General features: G+C 40.6%; 1 long non-coding RNA gene across 1 annotated transcript in view; it reads left to right on the top strand.

Annotated features, from left to right (window-relative positions):
- Nucleotides 1–839: 839 nt before the first annotated feature.
- The window catches only part of LOC133536601 (uncharacterized), an 86519-nt gene continuing 69146 nt past the window's right edge, over nucleotides 840–18212 (top strand). Inside the window, exons 1-2 of the long non-coding RNA XR_009802508.1 lie at nucleotides 840–945; nucleotides 9915–10056. This is a non-coding gene — a long non-coding RNA (uncharacterized LOC133536601). The remainder of the gene's footprint in view (nucleotides 946–9914; nucleotides 10057–18212) is intronic.

Below are 18212 nucleotides of genomic sequence, written 5' to 3'. Positions count from 1 at the left end.
GAGACAGTCTGCCCACGACAAGAGGATCAAGAAAAAGAAGGAGCTCATTGACTACAGAATCAGACTCAAATGGCGGACTCGTGCAAAGGTCTGCGGGGACATTTCTACCATATATGAAGATGTCCGCTGACGTCACAGATCAGAAAACGTCACAAATTCCAAATTGCTGGTTTGGCGGAAGTATGAAGGAAGGCAAGTTATTTTCATAAACATCTCCGCAATGCCTCCACCTTTTGGAATTTACATTTTTCGGAGTTAATTTCAAAATAGCAGCAACTATCAGTTAAGAAAAGTTGTTTTTGCATACTAGGAGCCCTTTAAAACTGATGACCTTCATCAACAGAAGAAAGTCTGGTTTACCCAGGAACTATCCTTCTATAGACCTTCTTAACACATTTATTTAGGTACAAGTACAGCTATTTGAGCAAAAAAATATTTACATTAGATCTTGTAAAGGAGCGATACTATAAGAATTGAACTTGATAATCAATACAATGACTACCATAATTTCCCGACATCTAAATTAAATCAAATCAACTTTATTTATAAAAATACAAGCCAACCTAAATTTTTTTACACATATACTGGCCAACACAATCTATAAGCCTTAGGTGTACGACATTGAAACATGAAATAAATACACAAGCCTTCACTAATTTTTTAAAAGACAACGCCTGTAGCACGGCACCTGTAGCCTACCGGAAAGGTCATTCCACATGGTATGTGTCCTTCTTCTCATCCTGCACGCTGAGGTCGTCTTCTTTGGTGTTAGTATTGAAGTGACACAGAGTTTTTTTTGTCTGCCATTTTCTCTGCCTTGTGTTCGCTTTCACTTTCGTCTCGAGGTCGGTCGTCCTTGGGCTTGTGTTTAGCTTTTCTGTGACAACCGTCTTCTTCTTTGGAGCTACGTCATGTGTGTTCTGTTGTGTCGTCTCCATGATGAGGGTGAGTGCATAACGAAAAGGCTGACTGAAGGATTGTATGAGTGCGCTTGATTTAATGTGAGCAATTTCTTTGGTCCACCGTGGCCTGTTCGGCAATTTCATTGCTTTGATGCTAGCCTAAATAGCATGATAGCATTGATTAAGTTGCAGTTATATTGTGACCTAATATCCCTTATTAGCACTCCAAAAAGTCAATAACATCAACAAAGCTCACCTTTGTGCATTCATTCTCATTAGGGGTGTAAAGGTACGTGTATTTGTATTGAACCGTTTCGGTACGGGGGTTTCGGTCCGGTTCGGTGGTGTACTGAACGAGTTTCCACACGAACATATTAAGTAGCCGCCTATGCTAAAGTCTTAACAAGCTGCTCCACTCCGTTCTGCCTCTGTGTCTGTCTCTTACACAGCACCCAGCATTGGCCCACCTCCGCAACCATCTGATTGGTTACACGCAAAGCGGTAACAGCCAATCAGCAGTGCGTATTCAGAGCGATAAGAGCCAATCAGCAGTGCGTACTCAGAGCGCGTATGTGTGTGAGTGCGTGTGTTACGACAGCAAAGCGCTGTCTGTCTATTATTTCACTTAACCTTTTTCTGTGTTGATTGAGCTGTGTTGAGGCAGCAAAAAAGGACATGATGTTAAATGAAGAGTTTCTGTCTGTGATAGTTGATGTAATAGTGTAACTGCATCATTAAGCCTACATGAACTCCATGGTGTTCAGGGATGAATAGTCTTTCCTATTGCCCTCGTACTATTTTTTCCAGCTATAGTTACATTAATCATTAGTAATGTCGCAGCCTAGTTTTGAATGGCAGGTTCCCTGCTATCACATGTTGATACAAATATAACATTTACATAATAAAAATCAACTACAGACTTCCCAAATGCTGTAATAAATTAAGCATGATGTTAAAAAGCTATTGCCATTGTTTACAAATTTGGTAAATAAATAACCCAAAAATGTATATTTTGTTGTTTTCTTACTGTACCGAAAATGAACCGAACATTGACCTCTAAACCAAGGTACGTACCGAACCGACATTTTTGTGTACCGTTACACCCATAACTCACAGTTTAAAAGGTTTGGTAGACAAAATGAGACAAAGACGGAGTGGCATAAAACATGCGTCGGATAAAGTTATATGTGTAGACAAACTACGGTGAGAAATTATGGTATTGTGGAAAAGCGTATGGGTTAGTCAGATACTTGAAAATTCCATTTTACCACTTATTGACACCTAAAATGTCAACCCAACATGTACATTGGTAAATATTAGAAATAGGAATTACGTGTTAAATGTTCAAAGCTTTGTAGACGTACCTCAGAAATAATAACTGATTAACTTTTAGGTTTTGGCCAAATTTGTCAAAACTTGACCGTCTGTAGGTCTATGTCAAATCTAAAAAAATCTCTCGATCTTTTGGTAATTTATTTCTAGTCACATTTTAGCATGCGTTAAATATAAATACAAACACATTACCTGCTGTTAATGATAAACTATAAAACGATGATGACACCATTATGTCTAATGGCTAGCAAGTCAAGTGTAGAAATAACACTTAGCGGTTAGATGGAACGCATATACAGCATTAACAAATCATCTGTTGAGCTGTCTCTGGAGTTAAACTATCTAGTTAACAATCTAACCGCATGTAGGATGCAATCAGTATTACAGTTTATTATGTTACAATACATTATCACCTTACTAGTTACCGTATTTTCCACACTATAAAGCGCACCTAAAAACCTCCAATTTTCTCAAAAGCTGACAGTGCGCCGTATAATCCGTATAATATGGACCAATAGACCCCAAAAGGGCTCCTATTAAGAGAAATGCCTACGTAGAGTTTAAACTCAAGGCGATCAGTCAGGCAGTAGAATATGGGAATAGAGCAGCAGCGAGAGAATTTAGAAGCGACACTGACTCGATTAATGACGACTTCGACGAGACGGATGCTGGATGCTGTATTCGCCCAACTGTTTGATTCGGACACTAAAGAAGAATAATTCGAGGGATTCGTGGATGAGGAATAACTTAATAAAGTGAGATTTACATTTTTATTTTGTGTGTTGTGTTGTGTGACATTAACGTTTGAGCAACGTTGAGTTATTGATATATTGTTATTGCTTTGCACAATTTCGAGTGTTACTTTTTTGTGATTGCACTAACGTTTGATTTACCGTAACTGTATCAGACTAATTTTTACGCATTTATTGAATCGAGGAAATGTTCCCCTCCACTATGTGATATAAATGTTGCACCACGTGTTATTCCTTGCTGTTGTTAAAAGATAAACGAAATACCGCGTCACTGACTTTACCTCGGAGAAAATAATAAAACAGCTGTTTATTCATTTTGGGAGTTAACGGAGTTGTCAGAACGCTGGTTTGTAATCTGACTGTTTTGTTGACATTCACTTTAGCGCAGCGCCATCTAATGGATGCATACCGTAACCCCAGCCTCTACTGTAGCGTCTATTCTATGCGCCTTATAATAGGAGTTTTCAGAACGCTGGTTTGTAATCTAACTGACTGTTTTGTTGACATTCACTTTAGTGCAGCTCCATCTAAAGGATGCATAACGTAACCCCAGCCTCTACTGCAGCATCTATTCTATGTGCCTTATAATGCGGTGCGCCTTATATATGAACAACGTTTTAAAATAGGCCATTCAGTGAAGGTGCGCCTTATAGTACGGAAAATACGGTACTTATATTTACAAGTGCAGGTGTTTGACTAGCAACTTCGAGTAAAAGTTCATATTGGGTTTATCAAAGGCTCTTACCCACGTTGCACTTGAAGCTCGTGGCGTTTCGGAAGCACGGATTTTTGTCAGCGGAGTTTCCAGCAGGGATGGAAGACATCTTTGTCCGTTACTCCCCCATGCGGCTTCTCCTCTCCGGCTTTGGCGGTGACAGGCAGATTAGGTTGGCTGCACAAAACTGTTGTAGGTACAAGCATGCGGCATGTACTTTGGATTAATAGGAAGTGATATATGTGTAAAGACTCCAGCGCCGCCTAAACCCCGGCGAAGTCCCATGGCGAGCACGCCAAGAATTAACCCAGCGACATCTGTTACAGGTGCGTATCACTCTAGGTGACACCTAAATAGCTGTAATATGCCTCTTAAGTTCTGCTATTAAAACCTGTGTTTTTTTTCCACCCTGTTTTTTGGCTGCGTACTTATTCTTGGAAGCAGCTGTCAGGTTGTCAAGTGTTTGTTTCAAGAGTTTTGCACAATGTCACATTCCTGAAGTTGTCACATGGTGTCCACAGAGGTAGACGGTGCAAAAAAACAAACAAAACAAAAAAATACCACAGGCATACCAGCGAGCTTAGACACACCACAAATATCCACCCTGAGATATGACACGCAGGCCCCAAGTTGTGAAACATCTCAGTGATAGCGTTCTCTGTTTGTGTCTCACTTTCCTTTTGTTTTTCTTTCCTTCTTGTTTGCTTTCTTTTTTTTTCCTCCCTCTTCCAGCGTTCCCGCAGATTTCCCTGCTGTCGGCTCTCGTCACGATTTCTCTCCCCCCGCCCGCCCAATCTGTTAGCCCAGTGATACGGGGGCCAGACTTAAAAGGAAGTCTTAAGGACGAGAGCTTATACAGTGTGCCATATTTTGTTAAATAACTATGAGACGCTACTGCCAATTCATCAGTAATTGTCCCTTCTGGCAGCGTCTGTTTGAGAGTCCTGGTGTGGAAGCCTTAAGCTTGAGATCACTGCAAGTGTTAATCTTCTTATACTTAAGGTATCAGGTTTTTTCTTTTGATGTCGCTAAACATGTTGACTCCTATCTGGGCGCAGAAGGCAATCCAGACATAGCTATGAGCCAGATGGGGGTTTGTCTGTTTTCTTGCAAGAATCTCCAGCTTTTTTGTGTGTGTTCTTCTACCGGCGCTCATTATCCTGCTAAAATAAAGCTAAGTCATAGCTAGGAAAATTATTGATTTCCCCACTAATTGTTCTTTTCATGGCAAGATTTATATTTAATCATCTTACTTCTCGTTCTACAAGAACAGCTCCGGGTATTTTATCATTCCAAGACCTGTTGCATGTGTATTGATAACACTATGGTCAGATCTGCTAAAAGTTTGCTGGAGGGCAGGGGGATATATCGCGGGTTTGTCTCTGTGCGATATAGAAAATAACTATATATATATATATATATATATATATATATATATATATATATAGTGTCTCACCTTCCCTTTATTTCAAAAATCCTTGAAAAAATTGTTGCGGAGCAGTTAAATGAACACTTAGCGTCTAACAATCTATGTGAAACCTTTCAATCCGGTTTCAGGGCAAATCACTCGACGGAGACAGCCCTCGCAAAAATGACTAATGATCTATTGCTAACGATGGATTCTGATGCGTCATCTATGTTGCTGCTCCTCGATCTTAGCGCTGCTTTCGATACCGTCGATCATAATATTTTATTAGAACGTATCAAAACACGAATTGGTATGTCAGACTTAGCCCTGTCTTGGTTTAACTCTTATCTTACTGATAGGATGCAGTGTGTCTCCCATAACAATGTGACCTCGGACTACGTTAAGGTACTCTTCAGTATCTACATGCTGCCGCTAGGTGACATCATACGCAAATACGGTATTAGCTTTCACTGTTATGCTGATGACACCCAACTCTACATGCCCCTAAAGCTGACCAACACGCCGGATTGTAGTCAGCTGGAGGCGTGTCTTAATGAAATTAAACAATGGATGTCCGCTAACTTTTTGCAACTCAACGCCAAAAAAACGGAAATGCTGATTATCGGTCCTGCTAGACACCGAACTCTATTTAATAATACAACTCTAACATTTGACAACCAAACAATTAAACAAGGCGACACGGTAAAGAATCTGGGTATTATCTTCGACCCAACTCTCTCCTTTGAGGCACACATTAAAAGCATTACTAAAACGGCCTTCTTTCATCTCCGTAACATCGCTAAAATTTGCTCCACTCTGTCCACTAAAGACGCTGAGATCATTATCCATGCGTTTGTTACGTCTCGCCTCGACTACTGTAACGTATTATTTTCGGGTCTCCCCATGTCTAGCATTAAAAGATTACAGTTGGTACAAAATGCGGCTGCTAGACTTTTGACAAGAACAAGAAAGTTTGATCACATTACGCCTGTACTGGCTCACCTGCACTGGCTTCCTGTGCACTTAAGATGTGACTTTAAGGTTTTACTACTTACGTATAAAATACTACACGGTCTAGCTCCATCTTATCTTGCCGATTGTATTGTACCATATGTCCCGGCAAGAAATCTGCGTTCAAAGGACTCCGGCTTATTAGTGATTCCCAAAGCCCAAAAAAAGTCTGCGGGCTATAGAGCATTTTCCGTTCGGGCTCCAGTACTCTGGAATACCCTCCCGGTAACAGTTCACGATGCCACCTCAGTAGAAGCATTTAAGTCTCACCTTAAAACTCATTTGTATACTCTAGCCTTTAAATAGACTCCCTTTTTAGACCAGTTGATCTGCCGTTTCTTTTCTTTTTCTTCTATGTCCCACTCTCCCGTGTGGAGGGGGTCCGGTCCGATCCGGTGGCCATGTACTGCTCGCCTGTGTATCGGCTGGGGACATCTCTGCGCTGCTGGTCCGCCTACGCTTGGGATGGTTTCCTGCTGGCTCCGCTGTGAACGGGACTCTCGCTGCTGTGTCTTGGATCCTCTTTGGACTGGACTCTCGCGACTGTGTTGTATCCATTGTGGATTGAACTTTCACAGTATCATGTTAGACCCGCTCGCCATCCATTGCTTTCCTCCTCTCTAAGGTTCTCATAGTCATCATTGTCACTGACATCCCACTGGGTCATTATTGTCACCAATGTCCCACTGGGTGTGAGTTTTCCTTGCCCTTATGTGGGCCTACCGAGGATGTCGTGGTGGTTTGTGCAGCCCTTTGAGACACTAGTGATTTAGGGCTATATAAGTAAACATTGATTGATTGATTGATTGATATCGTAATATTCGAGTATACTTTCTCACGCAGGACTTTTAGCTGCGGGTGTACACTTCAGGTTCTCCTTGCTCTTTCCAGTTTCTCCTTCAGACAAGCAGGTGCACATTCTTACATACGTCACAAACTGTCACGTCATACGTCACATACACGCCCTCGCTCAGCAGAGGGATAGCGGTGTGGCTAACGTTAGCTGCTAACGTAGCCGTACGAGAGAAAGATGGTGCGGATCTGGTAACAAATGAAGGAAGACTTAATTCCCAATAAAAACAGCAGGGTTTCCATCGTCTGGCGGTGGTTCGGCTTCAAGTGGGAATATGTCGAACAGACAACCGTAATGTGTCAAGTGTGTGGGGGGGAGCGTTGCTATAAAAAGTAGCATTACTGCTAATGTGTAGCATCATTTGAAAAGTCACTCGCTAGAGCAGGGGTCGGGAACCTTTTTGGCTGAGAGAGCCATACAAGCCAAATATTTTTAAAAGTATTTTTTCGTGAGAGCCTAATAATTTATTATTATTTTTAACACTGAATACAACTATCTGCGTGCATTTTTAAGAAAGACCAACATTTTTAGAGTATAATAAGTCTCTTATTCTTTTTAATAACATTGTAATTCTGAGACTAACCAAAAATAAATAAAATCATTCTTAACTTTGATGCGACTTCTTGAACAGGTGCGGTGGAAACCGGATAGATGGATGAAAATGCATGAGAATGTTTTATATTTTGAAAGTTATTTTTAAAACTATCTTTACCAGCGGATTTATTCATTACTTATCGTGTTAAGCAATGTCAGCTAAGATTTATCTGAGAGCCAGGTTCAGTCATCAAAAGAGCCACATCTGGATCTAGAGCCATAGGTTCCCTACCCCTGCGCTATGAAGAGAATTTCATAACCTTACTAACCTACCACATAGTGAAGGACAAATACTATTTGATTTCCTACTATGCAGCTCATTTTTATTTGACACTTAAAATGTCTCCGACAATCTTGCACTTTCTGTTTTGGAAATGACATGAAAGTTTGGGCCATTGCTTAATAACTAATAAATACACTTTTGGTCAATTGACTTAGTTGTGATTTCCTTCTCTGCATGAACGTTTAAAAGTAGGATATATGAATGCAGTGTGAAGAAGAATGTTTTAATGTATACACATAGAATCATCATACTGCTGTGATTATATGCATCAAGTGTTCATTCAAGGCCAAGGCAAAATATCGTAACATATATCGTATATCGCGATATGGCCTAAAAATATCGCGATATTAAAAAGAGGCAATATCGCCCAGCCCTAGTTTACTGTATTAAAACACGTACTAACTTGAACTGATTTTCTAAGCTTGTGTGTTTCCTAAAACCCACTTAAGCACTTTAAGTTATTTTTTTTAGATTGATATATATTTTTTTCAAATATGCAAAAAAACAAGAGCAAGTCTGATCCAATACAGTGCTATAGCCTTAACAGCCATTATAACAAATGAAAACAAAACACGAAAACAAATGACCATTGGACTTTCTGTCTTTTTTTTTACGTATTTAAAAAGGAGTGAGAAGCTTACGCAAAAGGAGGGAGAAGAAGTTTACAGAAAAAGAAGTTGATTTTGGCGGCACCAGAGAAACAAAGCTGTAGTGTTTTAAACACATAAATTACTCAAATCTTTATTGGACACGTGAAGGTACAAAATGTGATAAAGAACATTTTACATCAGTCAATCTCAGGATCTAGATATCTGTTCAGGACACCTCTGTTTCCAAATATAATTTGAATGTGGACTCTTCAGACCACAGAACACCTTTCTACTTTGCATCAGTCCATCTTAGGAGAGCTCGGGCCCAGCCAAGCCGGCGGCGTTTCAGGATATTGTTGATAAATGGGTTTGGCTTTGCATAGTAGAGTTTTAACTTGCACTTACAAATGTAGCGACCAACTGTAGTTACTGACAGTGGTTTTATGAAGTGTTCCTGAGCCCATGTGGTGATATCCTTTACTGACTGATGTCGGTTTTTGATGCAGTACCGCCTGAGGGATCAAAAGTCCGTAATATCATCGCTTACGTGCAGTGATTTCTCCAGATTCTCTGAACTTTTTGATGATTTTACGGACCGTAGATGGGAACATCCCTAAATTCCTTGCAATAGCTCATTGAGAAATGTTCTAAAACTGTTCGACAATTTACTTACAAAGTGGTGACCCTCACCCCATCCTTGTTTGTGAATTACTTAGCATTTCACGGAAGCTGATTGTATACCCAATCATGGTACCCAACTGTTCCCAATTAGCCTGCACACCCGTGGGATGTTCCATATAAGTGTTTGATGAGCATTCCTCAATTTTATCAGTATTTATTGCCACCTTTCCCAACTTCTTTGTCACGTGTTGCTGGCATCAAATTCTAAAGTTAATGATTATTTGCAAAAAAAAAATGTTTATCAGTTTGAACATCAAATATGTTGTCTTTGTAGCATATTCAACTGAATATGGGTTGAAAATGATTTGCAAATCATTGTATTCCGTTTATATATACATCTAACACAATTTCCCAACTCATATGGAAACAAGATTTGTACGTCTCTAAAGGCTATGTTGACGTTAAATAGCAGACATTATCAAGAAATTATCTTGTATTGCGCTACAAACATGACACTACTACCAATAATGTATCGGGGCGGATGCAGGTCCCAAGCAAAAAAAGACTGGCGGGAAGTAATCGGATGGCTATTGATTGCTACTATGCAAATTCCTGATGGCTATCGTTAGCATCATCATTTTAATTTGAGAATTGGAAGTAATTTTCTAGTTCAGCAGAAACACAGCCAATGCCGCATTGGTCTGAAATCCCTCGCTGGGGCAATGTTGATCCTTGCTGTCCGTTTTTCACTTTTTGTTTCCTCAGACAAAACTTTTTGTTTCTTTGGTTGTTTTGGAGCTTCGGCCGTGATGGCAGTAATTGCACTTAGGCTTTCTTCTTATTATTCTTTTAGTTTTCTGGCGGCACGTAGTCCTTCGCATCGACTTCCGTCGTTTTAACAACTGGAGAAAAGGCCCGTGACGTATGTGTCAGGAACCCGCATGGCTGCAGTGGTTGTGACCCCGAGATGCAGGAAACAGGAGATCAATGCGCAGGTAAGAGGATTTTAATATATTTAAAAAGGGAAAGAAGCAATCTTGCATGTAAACGGTCCAAAACATAAATCAATCCTCGAGCCCTGAGGAACAGGCGAGGCAGGCCTAAATAGCAGCCTGCGGATTAACACCAGGTGTGGCCAGGCTGCCAATCAGCAGCAGGTGAGGGGAAACAGCGCTCAGGGAAACAGGCAGGAAATTGAACCAAAATATGAGCACTGATAGGAAATAAACACCAAACAAGGAAGCGCTACCAGAAATGAAGTTACAGATCGCCACAGTATGCCGTAAAGCAAATCTGCACATTTGTAGATTTTTGTGTGGCAGGATTCCTGCCACCCTCCTCTAAGTCACTAAGTGCCAGTGGTGTCATTCAACTACAAACCCTGTTTCCATATGAGTTGGAAAGTTGTGTTAGATGTAAATATAAACGGAATACAATGATTTGCAAATCATTTTCAACCCATATTCAATTGAATATGATACAAAGACAACATATTTGATGTTCAAACTGATAAACAAAGTGGAAAAGTGTTCTGTGGTCTGACGAGTCCACATTTCAAATTATATTTGGAAACTATGGACATGGTGTCCTCCGGAACAAAAAGGAAAATAACCATCCGGATTGTTATAGGCGTAAAGTTCAAAAGCCAGCATCTGTGATTGTATGGGAGTGTATTAGTGCCCAAGGCATGGGTAACTTACACATCTGTGAAGGCACCATTAATGCTGAATGGTCCATACAGGTTTTGGAGCAACATATGTTGTCATCCAAGCAACGTTATCATGGACGCCCCTGCTAATTTCAGCAAAACAATGCCAAGCCACGTGTTACAACACGTGGCTTCGTAGTAAAAGAGTGCGGGTACTTTCCTGGCCCGCCTGCAGTCCAGACCTGTCTCCCATCGAAAATGTGTGGCGCATTATGAAGCGTAAAATACGACCACAAGACCCCGGACTGTTGAACAACTTACGCTGTACATCAAGCAAGAATGGTAAAGAATTCCACTTTCAAATCTTCAACAATTAGTTTCCTCAGTTCCCAAACGTTTTATTGAGTGTTGTTAAAAGAAAATGTGATGTAACACAGTGGTGAACATGCCCTTTCCCAACTACTTTGGCACATGTTGCAGCCATGAAAATCTAAGTTAATTTTTATTTGCAAAAAAAAAAAAAAGTTTGAGTTTGAACATCAATTATGTTGTCTTTGTAGTGCATTCAATTGAATATGGGTTGAAAAGGATTTGCAAATCATTGTATTCCGTTTGTATTTACATCTAACACAATTTCCAAACTCATATGGAAACGGGGTTTGTACTTGTAGGTCCATGTATCAGGCCAGAAGAAGTTATGAAAATATTTTATGAAGGTTGAAAAGTTACTCGATAAAAACCTAAATATCGCAACTGGAAACTGGTTATGGAAACACCCATATTGCGATAAAAACTCTCAAATTTTGCTAAAACATTTTTGCGCTCTCATGAGGTGGTTTTTGAGACGTTTCTATGTAATCAAATATTAACATTGCTGTATGTATACTTTTGACCCAGCAGATTTGCTCACATTTTCAGTAGACCCATAATAAATTCATAAAAGAACCAAACTTAATGGATGTTTTTTTGTGACCAACAAGTATGTGCTCCAATCACTCTATCACAAAAAAATAAGAGTTGTACAAATTATTGGAATCTCAAGCCAGCCATGACATTACGTTCTTTACAAGTGTATGTAAACTTTTGACTACCACTGTAGCTGCCCTGTTTGTGGTGCGTCAATTTTTGCAACACACATCGTCAAAGTCTGAGCTATTTATCGCTAAGTGAACTGATGGTTCACTCACTGTATGTTTTAAGTGATAGATAGTCTGACTGCAGGTGGGCGACCACACAGGTGCCCAGCCAGGCATACTCTCTGCCCCGGGGACTCAGGTGGACTCGCCAGGAGAATATTCGCCCATACCAAGGAGGGCCTGAGGTGCTCAGGTGAGCTTCGGTGATCAGTCACTGATTCTTTAACGTCAGGTGAGCTTCTCCCATCAGTCAGTCAGTGGTTGGCTGAAGGGAGGGCCTCGGGTGGTGGGTGACAGGGAAGGAGGCTGTGGGATGATCAGGGCGAGCTCCCACTTGTACAACAACAACACTGAGGCTTCACACAGGTGCAGATTTGTCATGGGCTGCTTGAAGCTCACCTGTGAACCGAATCAAGTGAGCACGTTGTTTCAGCAAAAATACAAGAATCATACACAACTCCAATGTCACCAGGCAGAGTGCAGACCTCTTATGTGATCAGTTGATAGTTAGCAGACTTTTCTTTTAAGTCATGGGTGTCCAAACTTTTTCCACTAGGGTCCTACACTGAAAAATCAAAAACATGCAGGGGCCATTTTGATTTTTTTCATTTTCAAAACCATGAGGGACAAGCGGTAGAAATGGATGGATGGATGGATGAGGGCTCCTCTCAATTCTGGTTAAAGTTAAAGTACCAATGATTGTCACACACACGCACACACACGAGGTGTGGCAAAAGTATCAATCAATCAATCAATCAATGTTTATTTATATAGCCCTAAATCACAAATGTCTCAAAGGACTGTACAAACCACTACGACTACGACATCCTCGGAAGAACCCACATAAGGGCAAGGAAAACTCACACCCAGTGGGACGCTAGTGACAATGATGACTATGAGAAACCTTGGAGAGGACCTCAAATGTGGGCAAAACCCCCCGCCCCCCACCCAGGGGACCGAAAGCAATGGATGTCGAGCGGGTCCAACATGATACTGTGAAAGGGAGGGGGGGACAGAGGAGAAAAAGAAAAGAAGCGGCAGATCAACTGGTCTAAAAAGGAGGTCTATTTAAAGGCTAGAGTATACAAATGAGTTTTAAGGTGAGACTTAAATGCTTCTACTGAGGTAGCATCTTGAACTGTTACCGGGAGGGCATTCCAGAGTACTGGAGCCCGAACGGAAAACGCTCTATAGCCCACAGACTTTTTTTTGGCTTTACGAATCACTAATAAGCAACAGTCTTTTGAACGCAGATTTTTTGCCGGGACATATGGTACAATACAATCGGCAAGATAGGCTGGAGCTAGACCGTGTAGTATCCTCTGCATTTGACCCATCACCCTTGTTCACCCCCTGGGAGGTGAGAGGAGCAGTGAGCAGCAGCGCTGGCAGCGCCCGGGAATTATTTTTGGTGATTTAAAATGGTCCCGTGTACGTTCCGTTCATTGTAGTTCCAATTCTGAAACGCAAATTAAAAATTCGATTTTTATTATATATGGCAGGCAAAGCTCTCAATTTACCGGTCGATCTATGTTCCCATCCTCACCTATGGTCATGAGCTTTGGGTCATGACCGAAAGGACAAGATCACGGGTACAAGCGGCCGAAATTAGTTTCCTCCGTTGGGTGGCGAGGCTCTCCCTTTGAGAGGGTGAGAAGCTCTGCCATCCGGAGGAGCCAAATGAGGTGGTTCGGGCATCTGATCAGGATGCCACCCGAACGCCTCCCTAGGGAGTTACTTAGGGCACGTCCAACCGGTAGGAGGCCAGGGGGAAGACCCAGGACACGTTGGGAAGACTATAGGGACGGCGTGGCGCAGTGGAAGAGTGGCCGTGCGCAACCCGAGGGTCCCTGGTTCAATCCCCACCTAGTACCACCCTCGTCACGTCCGTTGTGTCCTGAGCAAGACACTTCACCCTTGCTCCTGATGGGTGCTTGTTAGCGCCTTGCATGGCAGCTCCCTCCATCAGTGTGTGAATGTGTGTGTGAATGGGTAAATGTGGAAGTAGTGTCAAAGCGCTTTGAGTACCTTGAAGGTAGAAAAGCTCTATACAAGTACAACCCATTTATCATTCATTATGTCTCCCGGCTGGCCTGGGAATGCCTCGGGATCCCCCGGGAAGAGCTGGACGAAGTCTGGGCTTCCCTGCTTAGGCTGCTGCCCCCGCAACCCGACCTCGGATAAGCGGAAGAAGATGGATGGATGGATTAAATATGGCAGATTTGAAAACAAACAAAAATGGGTAGATTTTCAATAAAATATTGCCATAAAATTGGAGTTTGTACTTTTTTGAAAAAAAAAAAAAAAAAAAAAAGGTTATGTGATGACAAATTGAACTGGAAGCAGTATTTTAGCCTTTCCTTTGCATTTAGGATGTTTTTAGAATAACTGTAACATCTTTGTTCAGCAGAAGTCCATTTTTTTCTATTTCCATTTCTTAAACAAAAGTTGGATAACTATTTAATGACACTTTTTTTATATATAAGACTAAAGACTCCTGCTGAACAAAGATGTTAGCGTTATGCTACAAACATGCTAAAGGCAAATAAAATACTGCTTCCAGTTCATTTTGTCATCACACAGATAACCACACATTTTTGCTATTTTTTTTTTGCAAACGTACAATTTCTGGAAAAAATAAAAACCATAAAAGGAAAACAGCACAAAATACAATTTTTATGACAATATTTTAATGAAAATCTACCATTTTGTGTTTGTTTTAAAATCTCCCATATATAATAAAAATCCAAAAACGGCCCTAATTTTATTTTTGGATTGGCATTTCAGAAATGGAATTAGAATGAACGGAAGGTACAAAGACCCTAACGGCGCCCCAAAGGGGTCTCAGTCAATAAAGTATTACAAATGAGTCACACATTATTTTTATTTATTTTTCCTTTCAACACCTAAATATCTGTAAATCAATTTCAGCTCTGTTTCTTTATAGTTATATATTTGTTATTTCAAAAACACTAGATACGCAATGTTACCCCAAAACATTTTTTTAAATGGAATATTTTATATGAAGTAATTGGAGCCTTAAAAAGATGAATAAGTCATAAAAACATTGCTTTAAATACCCTATTATTTTTTTAACAATGGCCGTTGAAAAAGAAGGAAATGAGACTAAATGTCATGGATCCAAGAGACCACAAACTCATAAGTGTTAAAAATAAATTGCATATCAATATATATTATTTTACTTTTAATGCTTTAACTTCAGATACAGTTGTTAGTTATAATTTGTTAAAAAAAAAAAATTTGGAGCAATGCATGGCAGGTTTGTGTTGTTAATGTCATTATTGTAGCATTTTTTCTCGTTTCTTATTTTTTTTTGTTATATAATATTTATAATGTACTGCAGGCTGCTAAAACAAATGAGCTGCAGGCCACAAATATTCTCTGGACCGCACATTGGACACCCCTGCTTGAAATACAATAAAATGGAGAAAATACAATTCTGTAGACCCTCACCATTATTTCCCTTTTTGGCTAATACACTACCTGGCTACAAAGTTTGGAAGAAATTATATTTTTATTCTTTTACTGCCAGCATGATTTTTTTTGCAATGGGTAGATAGCAAAAAGCAAAAAATGGTATTTAGGTAGACATTTAAATAAACTGCTTAAGAACTAACAGTTGACATACCCGTCTTGTAAGGTAGCACCTCGACTTGGATGCCTCCCCACCATAATTCCCACCCAAACACAAATAGGCGTTGACAACAGCCACACAGACTTCTGCCATAAATCCTACTGTAACGACTAAACTACAACAACAACAACAAAATAAAACAGTCATTTTAACCACATCTGATCCTGAACACTGTTTTTTTTTGTGGTTTCATGTCCACACATGCTTGTAAACACATGTTTTTCTTTCTTTGGTCGTATCTCAAATTGTAATTTTAGGTCCAACTCTAACTAACTTAGATCTGACTTCAAGAGACTTTTACAACACACCAGTTGAACATATATAATGATGAAGGCTGTCAACGTTAGCACATAATCACTAAAGTAGTATTGCATAAATCATGTACCAACACAAATTACCATATTTTCCGGACTACAAGGTACACTTAAAATATTTATTTTCCCCTAAAAACTCGACAGTGCGCCATTATAGCCCGGTGCGCCTAATATAAGGAATATGATTTGTTGAGCTTACCCACCTCGAAGCAATTTAATTTGGCACATGGTGTAATGAAAAAGTTTGACCAGTAGATGGTGCTCAAACATAAGAGATAAGTGCAAGCTGAGCCGTTTGATGTGCTTCGACATGTGAGTTTTACTATGGTGTGTGTATAAGGTACTGTAAGACATGTTATGTAGCGTTTTGTTTCACAATATTATGCAAAAGCAACTTTTCTTACCTTCTGGTACCTGCTGATCTGTATTTGGGATCTGTATAAATCCGGAAAAAATGTGTGCGGCCGCCTTTGTGCTCCATGCCAACATTGTAGTCAATAAGCTTCTTCTTTTTCTCTATCTTCTTGTTATGGAACATCCATCCTCTGCTGTTGACATTTCTAATATAAAGTAGTGTAAAGTTCTTACTTATATTTGTCAGTAAACTCGCCATGAAAGCGTTAAAACAAACCGGTGTAGTGAGTTTACATTATTTACTCAAGGAACTTTTATTATTAGAGCGTTCCAGTTGGACGTTTTTTACGGGACACATTTCGGGTACTGTTGTTTCCAGATGATGAGATGCTGCTCCGTTATCGATTTAAGTAAAGTCTAAATGACAATAAAACAGTTAGCTCCATCTTTTGACACTACTTGCACCCCCGTCCTTGCACGCTACACCACTACAACAAAGATGACGGGGAGAAGACGCTGCCGAAGGTGAGCCACGTAAATAAGACCGCCCACAAAACAGAGCATCCGGAAGCGACTGTCAGAAAGCGGCTTGAAGATGATCTGTAAAACATCATCTATGCAACATTTTGACCATAGAACCACCATTACATGTTATGTAAACCACAACGGAGTTTTTTCCATTTAGAAAAACAAAACAAAACAATTTAACTCCTTTAATGCGCCCTATAATCCGGTGCGCCTTATATATGGACAAAGATCAAAAATACAACATTCATCGGCTGTGCGCCGACATTTAATGTTTTTTTTTTTTTAATGGATATGCAGATTATATGCTGATTATCAGAACGGCCACAATACGGGGAGGATAACATTCAAATATAATAATTTAACAAATTTAGGGTTCAAGACTAGAACTGTTCTGCGGACTCTGTTTTGTGTCTTTATTTATTACCTCCAGAAAGGATGCGCAAACTGGCAGTCGTGCAGAAATGGTCGTGAGAAAGGAGGCGATTATCCTACGAATGCTTGTCAACATTAATAGACGTTATAATAACAAATATTTTACTCGTTTCTATTCAGCGTTGTAATTTTATTGCTAAAGGATGTTTTTTTTTTTTTGTTTTTTTAAACAAATTCATCCATCCATCCATCATCTTCCGCTTATCCGAGGTCGGGTCGCGGGGGCAACAGCCTAAGCAGGGAAGCCCAGACTTCCCTCTCCCCAGCCACTTCGTCTAGCTCTTCCCGGGGGATCCCGAGGCGTTCCCAGGCCAGCCGGGAGACATAGTCTTCCCAACGTGTCCTGGGTCTTCCCCGTGGCCTCCTACCGGTTGGACGTGCCCTAAACACCTCCCTAGGGAGGCGTTCGGGTGGCATCCTGACCAGATGCCCGAACCACCTCATCTGGGTCCTCTCGATGTGAAGGAGCAGCGGCTTTACTTTGAGTTCCTCCCGGATGGCAGAGCTTCTCACCCTATCTCTAAGGGAGAGACCCGCCACACGGCGGAGGAAACTCATTTCGGCCGCTTGTACCCGTGATCTTATCCTTTCGGTCATGACCCAAAGCTCATGACCATAGGTGAGGATGGCAACGTAGATCGACCGGTAAATTGAGAGCTTTGCCTTCCGGCTCAGCTCCTTCTTCACCACAACGGATCGGTACAACGTCCGCATTACTGAAGACGAATTCAATTGATGTGTTTTACGGTCCACTTGTCTTTTTAACGACCTATTTGTGTTTCCATATATATGAAAAACAACTTCTTACAGTATTCCTTTTTTTTGGGACTGGAACATTCCAACACATGCTCTCAGTTGGTGCCAGCATCTCCCAGAAGGCACCTTCAGCACGCTAAATAAAGCGGGTTCCGTTGTACAAGTAGATCCACTGCATAACTGCTCCCAAAATACCATAATGGTCTGCTGCATGTTTCAAGACAGCAAAATGTCACAGGCAAGAGCATTATGGCAAAAATGTGCAGTAAAAAGAGTATTCATAGTCAAAACAGTGTGGTATTTCTTAGTAGAACATGCCCATCGTGTT

Source organism: Nerophis ophidion, linkage group LG02, assembly GCF_033978795.1.
Source record: "Nerophis ophidion isolate RoL-2023_Sa linkage group LG02, RoL_Noph_v1.0, whole genome shotgun sequence".
NCBI lineage: Eukaryota > Metazoa > Chordata > Actinopteri > Syngnathiformes > Syngnathidae > Nerophis > Nerophis ophidion.
This window is presented reverse-complemented; position numbering and strand designations above follow the sequence as displayed.